Below are 12,585 nucleotides of genomic sequence, written 5' to 3' on the forward strand. Positions count from 1 at the left end.
CCGAGGAGGGGCCGAGGAGGGGCCGAGGAGGGGCCGAGGAGGGGCCGGGCGGGCCGCGGTAAGGCGGAGGTGGCCCGGCCCTGCCGTGCTGTGGCCGCAAGGTGGGGCTGTGGGTAAAGCAGCGCCGCCGAGGGCACCGGTATTAGCTCTGTCTTAGGTAATAAGCCCTAAATCATATTTAAAACTTAGATATTGGTCCCACTTCGCAACTAGAAATTATGGAATCATTGTATCATAGAATGGTTGGAAGCGACCTTAAAGATCAGCTTATTCCAACCCCTCTGTCATGAGGAGAGTACCTTCCGCTAGAGCAGGTAAGTAAATCTATAAGTAAATATGGTTACAGAGGCCATGGCTGAACAGTTACTGCTTTTCAGCAGTGGTGCTGAATGTTGCTTCATTTTCTGAAAGAAATGTAGGTTTGAACTATTTTTTAGTTGCAGTTATGACATGGAAGGTGCTGAACTGCACTACTGAACCCTCAGACATGCAGTATCAGTCAGTGTTACCAGGGTTTTAAATTCTGTTGCTCTCTAACAGGGTCAGTGGTGGTGTCTCATACTGTGGCGAGTGACACGTTTGAGCAACCATGTACAAATCAAACATACAGCCTTACCCTCGTACAAATCAAACATATAGCCTTACCACCACACCTGCCCAGCCTTGCTGATCTCTCCTTTCAGCTATCACTAGAGAGAAGACCAAGTGTTCAAGGTCAGGCTGGATGGAACTCTAAGCAACTTGGTCTAGTGGGAGTTGTCCCTGCCCATGGCAGAGGGGTTGGAACTACATGACCTTTAAGGTCCCTTCCAACCCAAACCATTCCATCATTCTCTGATTCTATGATTTAATTTAACTGCTTTCAATTCAACTTAAGTGAACAGTGCTTGCCACAGGTAACAGCCTTAACCAGGGTAAATCTTTCTGGCCTCTAATTACACTTTCCAGCATAACAATGGAAATAGAGGTAGTTAGGAATCAGGTTAGATTGTCCCAAATGCCCCTAAAGATTCTAAGGAACTTTTTGTCTCCAAATTGCAAGTGTTTTCTTGCCATATTGTGACTTACAGTCTTAAAATGAATTCTTGTTTCAGTATTAAACTGACAGAGATGAATTCTGTATCACTGAGGCTCATATGCCTGGAGTCCCGGAAGGGGAGGAAATCAGCTCTGTAGTGGAGTTTACTGTGCTTAGCTAGAGATAGTGGCAGGAGAGAGAGGGAAACAGCCAAATAATAGCTGGCATTAAATTTTAATTTCCCCTCTGTGAGAACACTCTTCATGGGCTGAGCCTTCTAGGGTCTGGTCTCCAGTTTTTCAAACAAGGAATCCAGTTAAGGGAAATGTTTATGTGTAGGAGAATCTGAGGCTGGCAATAGCAGCCAAAGGCTGTAGCATGGGAATTGGGAAAGAAGGCTGAGGAAGGCAGCCAGCTCCTCCAACAGGAAGCTTTCCCCAACATTGCTTTTCTGGCTGGCATGTTAAAAAATAGAAATCTTTCTGTGAAGATAAATAACTATATATTAATCTTATCCTTAACCTGCACAAATTACAATTAAACCTATGCATGGCTTACTTATTCAAAATGAGAATCCTGTTAAATTACTTGGGAGCTGTACAAGAATCAGCTCTATAGGAGTACACGACTGAGTGTGTTAACACAGACACAGGGCCTTGGCCATGCCAGATGTGGCACCAGCTTCCCTTTGGCAATGCTTACTAGTTGCTTTGGAATTTGCTGCCAAGTATGCGCCTACTTCTACAAAGTGCTGAGGCCTTTCTAAAACATTTGAGGGTGAAGACAGAACCTTCTTGAGCCTTTATGTTTTTACAGAGAGTTGATCACTTAAACCTCAGATACTGGACAAAGGAAATCTCTGTCATGCTTCCTGGCTTTAAGTGACCTCTGTTAGCTCTCACTGAAGGGTGATTACATGGCCTCTTGAAAGATGAAGCATATATGAACATTTGGATGGGATGCTGTTAGTCCTTTTGCTGTAAACAGTACTTGTAACCACAGCTTACCTGGAATATGATGGGGAAAATGTGAATTAGTTTTGAAAAATGATGGACGAGATTACCCGTCAATGATGTCATGTGGGGCTTAGCTGAACTATAAGTGAAGAATTACTCCCCAGCCCTCCACAAATTTTTGCAGACTCTATTTAGGATCTGGAAATCGAGTTGGATTGTAATAGGCTTCCAGAACTAGTACTAGCTTTGGTGAACAAAACCTGTCATGCCTAGCTGTCAAAATAGCTGGTAAGTGACCAGCACAGTTCTCTTCTTGTTAACAATCACATTTGCATGCAACCACATTTTCTTTTCATTTAAATCTGCGCACCAAAAATCTTGTTATTAAGTGCTCTTCTCCTTTTGAGATTGTCATGGAAAAGATAATTTATAACACTACATCTATCAAAGACAGCACATCATCATCTCTTATGTTGGTTATTTGCAATTCATCAGCATGGTCACATCTGTGACCACACATCTAAAACATATCCTTTGATTCCCACACTTTTTAAGGAAAGCAATTATCCAAGGCTGTTGTTCATCACTTGCAGTATGTGTAAAATGTACCACAAATTAGTTTTGAAGTAAAAAAGTGACTTGAATCATAAGCTTTATTTTTGTTAAGCTATACTTCTTTCAAACCTAAGCATGAAATATTGTGTTTTCATTTCAGTAACAAACCACCACGTCCTGCATCCTCAATTGTACGTGCTGCATCATGCTTCAAACTGCCAGATATACTTATGAAGAATTATATGCACTTGTTAATTTCAGCTTGAAGACAAGTATGCTGATTTATTACGCTGCAAAGAATCAGCTGGCTTGCTGTTACTTATGTCTTTTACACATTATGCAGAGCTGATGGATGTTTGTAGCACAACTCAGCATGTAGGTGGAGGTATTACTGTGAATGACCATCTCAGTCAGAAAACTGTATAAAGAAAATCAAGTTTGCACAAAAACTCAAAATTGCCCATTGCAAAAGTAAAGTAGCAGTCTCAACATTTATTATTCTCCAATATATCTGCTATCATTGCATAGTCTCAGTAGCCTGTTTGGAATAAAGCATCATTTTCATCAAACATGTAGATAAGAAAAGCACAACTTCGTTTAGTTGATGCAAACATCCACTCAGAATTTCTTGAGATATGACTGTGTTTATTTTCCCCACTGCTGTAGTGGTTTGAACCAGGTTTCCCCCTGAAGCTGAAAGTGGTAACCCCCAGGGGGTGGTGACCCTTGGGGCTTGACCCAATCAGTGCTCCTGCAAAATATAAACATATCTCTGGAGACCGGAAGAGAAGCAGTGGTACTGGTTGTGAGAAGAAGAGGTGGCCATGTTGTAGAGGTCACGAGGAGAAGGGGCTCCGGCCCCTTGGGGGCCTCTGCCCCCCCAGCCCCCGGTTGGGGGCTGCAGGGACTCGGAACAGTGTCAGACTGGACTGAGTGCCTGTAGCTAGGAGCTGGGGGAGTTTCTCCCCTGTAAGTAGAAGTGGGAGACGCTGAGAGCAGCGACGGAGCAGCAGCAGAACAGCAGTGTCCGAAGAGCAGTGGCAAAGAGCCAACTGATAAGGACCAAAAGGAGCAACACAAGCCGGTATGCAGCTAAGGCAGACACAGAGGTGTCTGAGGAGAAGGAAAAGCAGCAACAGGACAAGAGAACCAAGCCAGCAGCAGGAACAGAGTTTCGCGGGGTAAGAACTGGATAAACCAAAACCCCCAAACTCGCTAGAGACCCCTCTGAGAAAGAGGAGGGGGTGGTGGACTGAGTGGAGTCCTAAAGTGCAGTATGCACTACAGAGAGGAGCTAAGAAGCTCCGGCCTCCTGAGAGCTCAGCCAGGATGGCCAAAGGAATGTGTGTGGAGGGGGTGACCTTGGGCTTCCCCCCCCCCCTCCTTGCTGCAGCTTCAGAGAAGCTGGCAGCCATCTTTGAAGCAGAGCACAGAAGCTCTGTGAAGGGGCTTGATTTCCCCTGAAGATACCAGACTGTCACGAAGACCCCCGTGCTTCGTGATATGACCGTGGTGGAACGACCTTGTCTGGGGTTACGTAGTCCACGGAAAGACCCCCGTTTTGAAGACGGAGGGCCGAGAGGGGCTTGGAGACCCCCCTCGTGTGTATTGGCAAGGATCCAGCTGCAACTGCTGCCTGAAAGAGAAGAAGAAAGCCTGCTGCCTAGAGAGAGACCTGTTGCTCAGAGACTGGAAGGGGTCTTTTCTTCTTCTTCTCTCCTGGACTTTTATTTGGAGGGAGAAGAGATTTGGCCCATTGTAAATATTACTGTCATGGTAGAGATAGATATAGAGTTAAGATTGTATGCAATGTATTATAGTATTTATTTATGTGTATAGTCTTTGTAATATATTCCTTCCCCCATATTGAGTCTCGTGTTTTTGTCTGGAAAACCCATCTCACATGGGGTTGAGATGTGGGTGGGGGGCTAGGAATCAGAATTGGATTTTGGGCCTGCTCAAACCATGACAACTGCTCACCCAATATTTCTTTGTATGTACCCAGCAATTATCATCTCCCCGATATCAATCACACCTAACCAATACCCTGCTGTCACAAAAAATCTTGAGCTGTAGCAGTGTCTTGGACTTGTTCTCTGTGACATGCAGTTTGGGATCTGTCTAATGATAGCGCATCTCTGATGGTTCACTTCTAAATAGCCATGGCTGTGTTTTATCCTGATGTGCAACATCTGTGGGCTGCATAGCCATGTGCAAATGACAGCTTTCACTTTGCAATGAACAAAGTGCATTTGTAGGAATGTCAGTACTTAAGGGAAGGCATGACACACTGAGATTTTATCCAGCATTGTTGATAAATACTCCACTTGCACCTTCTAGGTGGGATTGTTCCTACCATTGAGATGCTGTAGCAGGAAATCATGAGCTGGAAGTTTCGGATAATTAGTACTGTTTGTCACACTTCCAGCTAACCACTGCAGATTGCACTGAACTTCATGCTGCAAAGGAGAAGAAATCCTATAGCAGTCTTGTACATTCCTTCAATATTCGGGAATATACAATGTTTTACCTTTGATGCTGTAAGGTACAAACTAAGCTTGTTCTCATATAACAAACCCCTCCTTCCCTTCCTGAGGTAGCATTAACACTGCACTAAGCAAAGACTAATAAGTCCAACCCTGCTGAATATTTTTTGGTATTTGCATGGACAGGGCAATATTCCTTCAACAACTGGGCTTGCTGGGCTATTTCTGTGCTGCGTGGCATTTCTTTAGCATTTTTATGCTTTTTAAAAAATAATTCCATATAGAATGGCCTGTAAATGATTTGAGAAATAGATATCAACATTTACATAAGTTTCTTGGCACACTTTTATTAATTTTGCACAGAGTAGAGGAACTGGTTGAATTACAGAAGGCCAGGGGAATGTGTGAGTAGTTTTTAACAGGTCATCTTATGAAACAGTGCTGCAATATGTGCTGGTTTGCACGCTATGTATTTCCAACGTGTGTTGTCATTGTATAGTCTGCTGTAGTTCGGCAGGCTCTGGCCTGGACAGGTTATTGCACATATGTGGAGTTTGCAGACCTGTAGGGATATTAAAAGAAATGGCAGAGAGTATTTTGCTCAGCAGAAAATAATTTGGCTTTTTGATAGAAGTTGCAGATGTGCAAATTTGTACAACAAACAATCTATTTTCTTAGAAGTACAAACACTTAAATGAGTGCCAACAGGGAGATTTTCAATAAAATGGAAGGAGACATCAGACTTCTAAAGCCTCCAGGATTTAGCTCAATGGAGCTTCTCATTGCTTGTTGCCCTAGCCTTCCTCCTTGTAATCTTGGAGGAACATGGGGAGCAGGAATTTGGTAGTTCCAAGCCTGTGTCTGGGTCACAGGAATCAGAGGAAACTGTAATCCAGAAGCTGCTGTTTTCAGTTATATGGAAAGGAGTTGAGGCAAACTGCTGCTCTCAATGATGTACTGCAGCACCGTGAAGCACAGGAAAGCCTAAGCCTTCTGTGCCAAAGAAGGTGAAAGGGAGTTGTTTATTATAATCCATTTCCTCTTCAACTTCCACTCTAGGGCTTAAAAGCCTCTTCAAGTATTCAATGAAGGAAAATGATCTCTGCTCTTGCCTCCTAATCTCCGGGAATGTCTCTCCCCACCTGAACTGCCTGGCCTTCTTCTTCAGAGACTTCTCTGAGAGGTCACCATATGGTTTCCTTTTGTGTTCTTCACTCTTAACTCTTTTGAGACTTGAAGCAATTAATAACGGCATTATCTTCAAGGTTCTGGATATCTCAGAGGTGAATCCACTGAGACAGGAACCATGCCAAGCTGCTTCAGCTCACTGATCAGTTTCTGTGGTAATGAAGATTTTTGTTTGTGCTGTTTGATTTACTCAGTCGTTAGGGAAGAACACCCTCATGTGTAGTCTTTGGAAGCTCTAGAGATCTTGATTTTTATATGTTGTCTTCTTTCCAAAGGTTTTAAATACTGAGAACCATAGTCCTGCAGAATGTGTATTACTGGATAGGTGCTACGTCAGATGCCTGTGCAGCTTTTTACTTTGGGAGGCAGAGGCTGGGGCCAGAGGAACTGTGGGTTCCCAGCATGTTACAGACATCATGTAAGGAAAGAAGGAGCAGGCAGACAGAGGATCTGCTGAGAACAGGTTGGTGCCTGTTTACATTTCTGCAGTCAGTTCTAAAACTGGTGGGTACCCAAGCATCTTACAGTACCCAGAAAATAAACTTTGCTGCTCTTTCTGCTAGTTACTCCCAGCAGTGTCTGCAGCTAAAGTGGCATAGCCATGTGTTCAGAAACAGGAGAAAAAAAGATAGTGGCACTGCCCTGTCAAGTCAGTACTGTACCTAAACATACCTCGCAATTAGCAGTCTGTCTGATATCCCTCGGGGGCCATTTCAATACTATTAATGCCATTTTGCAATACGTTTCGGAGTGTGTTTTTATGAACAGTTTAAGCCAATCTAAGACCATAAAAATGTTAAAAGGAGTAGACCTGGTCTCTCCTCTTGCTCACCACTCTCTGTCCTTGCCTTGCCCAGCCCTAACAACCACAAGGTCAGTGAGGAGCTGAGTCAGATCCCCAGTCTAGGTGGTTTTTTTTTTTTTTTAGCAGAGTTGTTTTTCAGCCTCAGAGGATCAAGCTGATCATACTCACTGCATCTCTTCCTGGTCTTAAACCTGTACCAAGGGGAGCACATGGCCATGGGCAAGAGCAGGGATGGCTCCATTCAGGTTCTGGTTTCAGATTAGTTTGCACCAATCGTGAGATTACACCACAGGCCATGGCAAGTCAATGTTTGCACTCTACTGCTGGTTCACTGCTGCATCTGGAGCATTCCCTGAACAGCCAGCTAGTAGTATTGTCTCTCTGCCACTTGTCTGTCTCCTGCAGATGAAGAATCTGAGAAAAAAGGTGAAAACTCCATTCACATGCTTTCATTTACTGGCATGGAAGGAAAGCTTTAAAATTTCTACTTAGTTCCTGGTATAAGCAGGATATATAATTAGGACTTTGGGGGGAGACAACTGAGGTAAATATGAGTACAGGAACTCCCAGTGTCATGGGACACCATTAAGACCTTATTTGACACACATTTAAAATATTCTTCAAAGAGTTTTTTTAAAGGAAAAGGTTTTAACAAAATTGTTCCTTTGCTGAGAGGCAGCACAACTGGATCAAATTAAATAAAACCTGAATTTTAAAAGCATCTTGTGATTTGAGATACTGCAGAGAGCCTCTTTAAAAGGTATCCGAGACTAAGCATCCATCAGCTGAGGAAATCCCTAACACTAGGGGCTTTAGAAAAATCTAAGCATTCATATTTGAACTATTTCTCCATACAGCTGGAAATGTAATGTAAACAGGGCCTAAGCAACTTGGCCAAAGTAATTTAGGGAATCAGAACTGATGACTGCTAATACGAGCTCAGGTTTCTAGCCAAATGCCCAGAATGCTAACGTTTGGCTTTACTGTTTTGTGTTTTTCCTTGATTCTCTACTGTGAGGTGCAGTGGGGGAACAGTAAAGCACTGATGACTTTTAACATAACACTACTGCCCTGGTTCTTTAGAAGGACCTGTTTTTTGCTGAAGCTTAGGGATACAAGTACAAACCACGTGATACCATATGAGAAGTCATTTTTGGCTCTCTCTCGCTTTAAGAGCCCATTGCACATGGGAGGTTAAGGAGGGTGTGAATAACCCTGTTTCTTTTTTGGAGGAGTGACACAATTGCAGATGTTGGATGCCAGAATGGCTCTGTTATTAGTTGTGTGTTACTGTTACATCTGCATACCACAGCCATAGGTCAGCACCTCATTCTGCCTGCGCTCTGCAGACACTGTAGGAAGATGCCAGTTACTGACCTGGAGATCTGTCTTACTCTTAGATTCTGAGAACAAGACAGTTGAATACAGGAAGATGGGACTGTGCAAGATGATAATTACTGATGAGCAAAATAACCAGTTCTCATGGTTGCAACCTACCTGGCAGCAGAGAAAATATAGAAAGAGAATTTGAATCTGAAATTTGAATTTGAAAGAGATACAAAGTGGCTTTGTGAATGCTTATAGGAGAGCTGTGCCCAGATGAAACAAGTATGTAGGAAAAAAAAGGGATAGATAACTTTTCAGATAATTTTTTTTTTTAATTAGCTACCTCCCAAAAGAGTTACTTCAGAACCCTGATTGTAAGTCTTCTGGGGCTAACTTTAACATTTCAGTTTGGACCAGGAGTGAGCTTTCGAAGCAAGCCTTCTGATTGTCCCCACTTGGAGCACGTTGGTTTACAATGCAGACTGGTCACTGAGCACATGAACTGGATCCTTCTTGAGTGAAACTAAATCAGAAATATGTTCCATCTGCTAGTGAAGGGGGTAGATGTACAGAACCAGATAAAAGATAATCTAAAATAATTACCACCCCCACAAATATATTTAGCATGGAGTCAAGGTCCTCAAACCCCGTTGTTTTACTCTACAGATCCACTCCTATTGCATGGTATTACTTGCTAGTGGTAGACATAAATTAACTTGATACTTTGATTTTTTTTTTTTTGCTGAAAGGAATACAGCTTTTGGGTAGACTTTCAAGTGCTCTTTGCTTCTATTTCTTAAACATGTTCATATCCAATTATCTATAATGCTTCAGTGTCATTTGCTCAGGTAGCATTATATACTTTGCTTAATATTTGCAGTGAAATTGCACATATTTCAGGACAAAGTTTCTGAATCCACAGTAAGCATCTTGTAAGCTAAAATGATGTATTGAAGGTAAATCTCAAATGCCTACTCAGCATTTTGGCAGTGGGACATATAGAAGCACACAGTTAAAGATAGTGAAGGTCAGAAATTCTGTCTCAGGGGATTTTGAATTGAAATGTGAGAATTTTAAAAAATATGCTACAGGTTTGAACTGAACATTTGGAAACACTTTTCCTTCTTTCCCATGTGTGGCCATGGAGTCATTCATCAGTCTGTCCTCCACACTTACTTGGCTCCGCAATGGAAATATCTAGGGGCAGTATACTGTTGATGTATGTGTTTTATAAAGGCCTAGCACGCTCTCAGATCCCACAGAAGAGTTCAGAAGAGAAATATTCTGTTATCATGGGGAACACAAAGAGTTGAGCTGGTGGACTGAAATATGGAAACATTCCACTGTCTCCACACACTCAGGGAAAGGGAAGGGAAGAATTTACCACAAGTTGTTAAAGGGTAATGTAGCACACTGACAGTCAACCACAAGGAAAAAGAGGGCCCCAGAGAGGTGAAACCTGGTTCTTTCCTCAGACTTTTCCTTGGACTGGTACAGCTACCCACAGCCTCTCCTGTAGTGCTGTGTCTTAAGGCTTATAAATGTAGGAGATGGTAGGTGGTCAGAGAGGGTGGTCACAGAATAATCCCAGTTTCATTGGGACTGAACTCCCACAAGAATTAAGGGCAATAAATTTCACCACCTTTCATCACAAATCCCAGGCACATTTATTCAACAAAGCTTTTTTAATACAATACAAATAAGTAGCAATGTGGGCATTTAGTAGCAAGGAAAAACAAAAAAGTAATGCCACAATTAAAAGCACAGAACCCTCCTCTTAAGAAGGGATAAAAGAATACTAAACACCATTTCACAGGATTCATGCCACACTTGTAATTCATTCTTAGAAGGACTTAAAAATGTGCTATGAAGACAATAAAGCTATTGTAATATAAGAGAATACTCAAAATACATTATATTTAAGTAGTATTTTTCTAAGTAACTGATAATGGCATTTGTGTGTTGTTCACATAACAATACAAAATTAAGTCTGTGTAAAGACCTTTTCTGAGTGGGGTAGGGCAGCATGTAATAATATGCCATGATGCCTGGTTTTTTTCAGACATCAGCTTGTCCGTCTTTTTTCTGGGATAACAGCAGCTTGCAGGAAGCCTGAAGTAGTGCCATAGTACATACTGTCTCAGAGGAAAGTGAGCAATCATCTGCTGATACTGAAATCTTGCAAGTGCTGGGCAGTGAGCTGGTTTGGGAGTTGGTGCCATACAATAAGGTGCAATACTATTCAGGATTCTCATTTCTTTGCGTTTAGAATGCAGCAGGACCTTGGCAATGCCTACTAAGTGATCTTTCTGCATAAGGCACAGACTTCTAATGGGTCTTTGACCAGTCTCCTGCTAACAGGATCATGTTCGATCACTTCAGAAATTCTTACTAGCAGAGATAATTTGTGTTAAAAGAGAAGAAAAAACAAACTTCTTTTTGGCACAGGTGTTGCTGCTGAGCTAAAAGAAAAGAAGACTCCTTACAAAAATTAGTGAATAAACTGCACAGCAACTGACGTGTGGTTGATTGCATAGAGTAATGCTGAAATACCCATAAAGGTTACAGCATTCTGCAAACTATTTTTCTTATGGGAAAGTGAAGGCTAGAAGCACTCAGAGTATATCTGCACTGGCAGCTGGGTGAAGCCATATCTAACTAAGCTTTACTCCAGAAAATGCTGTGGAGTTCTGTGGAAGTGGGAAATTGGCTACCTTTCTAGATATTTTTTAAAGATAGGAAATATCTGGGTTTGTGTATGTGTGCGCATTGCCTTCCACCAAAATTGTCCTTTTCTCCCCAAAAAGAAGCAGATATGAAAAGAACAAGCAAAGGAACATGGAAAAAACACATTTAGTAGCTACAAGATGCTGTTTCTTGTGATGTCCTGAGTTACAGTTTGTTTGCTGAAGGATGAACTGTGAAATAATTTCTGTGCCATTTTGCTATACACAGCTGTATAATATCAACTGAACTGACCACACCAATTCAGGATATTGATTTGCAAGAGATTAACAGAGTTACCAGAGCCAACTTTTACTCTGCATAAGCAATCATGCCATACATTTTCACCCAAATTATCAGATTTCACTTTCAAAACCATCAGCTAAGTTTGACTTGCTATTTATATTGGGAAACCTCCATTTGCCCACAATTACCCAAATCTGAAATATCTGAATGAAGTGTTGTGAGAACAGAGTCAGAATTTCTGAACCATTCAGCTCAAGACAACAGCAAACCTGTTAAGTAAGTCCATAGCAAAATATTACACAACAGGAGATACACAGTCCTCGTAGGTTGTTAGTACAACAAAAGACCTTTGGCAGGCAGAACATTATTTTAATTTACAATCCCCTAAGTAAGCTGATTCTACCCATTCACACTGTCGTGCACCCATACTTTCAAGCACTAAGACACGTGCATGCCTGATCAATTTTGCCAGGATCACCTGTATGTCATATGGATGGCAACAGCAAATAGCTTTCAGGTCCTCACTACATCTCTTGGGTTCCTCTTCATTAGAGATGATAAATTTCATTTGGACAGGTTTTTATACTCTCTAGGCATCAGCAGTTATTATGGGTCAATATTTTTGCCTCACAACCTTGTTTATTTTATCCTCCATAAATCATCAACAAGATTGCAGCCTGTTCTGTTTGTTTCTTCATTTCACATATCTTTATGACTACAGTCTCTCTCAATGCTGAGATAACAGGAAGAGGAATGGCTCTTTTACCATGCTACAGCTTTGCTGCTTTGCTCCATTGTTTCTACTGGTGCTTTTGTGTGCACATTTCCATCCAGACCAATTCTAATGTTTCTGTTACACAGCCACTGAAATTGCAAAAAAAGTTTCTCTGCCATTCGCTATAAAGAAACTCGCAGTACATATGAGCATACTAGACTGAGGATCCAGGGCTACGGCCCCAGAAAACTTGGCACTGCATGCCAGAGTTACTCTCCAGTGCATTACCTCAAGGGCCATAATTTGAGTGTAACTAATTATCACTCTGCAATGAAGTCAACTGAAGGTTTTTTCACACGCCTGGATACTTGCCTTTGACCCAAGGCTACTACTCCTGCTTTCTAACCAGTGTATCTCCCAATATCCCAAAGAACAAGGTAAGTGAATGTCTCTCAGCTTATATGAAGATACAAAGCTTATATGAAGAAGTATTACTTTTTATTGGCAAAAACTGAAAAAAATCCCCAAGCCCCCCAAAAGAAGCATTCAAACTCAGAATTCTTTTA

At 41.9% G+C, this 12,585-nt stretch overlaps 1 protein-coding gene across 3 annotated transcripts in view; it reads left to right on the forward strand.

Annotated features, from left to right (window-relative positions):
* Positions 1 to 12,585, forward strand: part of REPS2 (RALBP1 associated Eps domain containing 2) — a 124,475-nt gene that overhangs the window by 489 nt on the left and 111,401 nt on the right. The gene's annotated exons all lie outside the window — the stretch shown is intronic.

This window comes from Neopelma chrysocephalum, unplaced genomic scaffold (assembly GCF_003984885.1).
Source record: "Neopelma chrysocephalum unplaced genomic scaffold, ASM398488v2 Primary Assembly neopelma1_76, whole genome shotgun sequence".
Taxonomy (NCBI): Eukaryota; Metazoa; Chordata; class Aves; order Passeriformes; family Pipridae; genus Neopelma; species Neopelma chrysocephalum.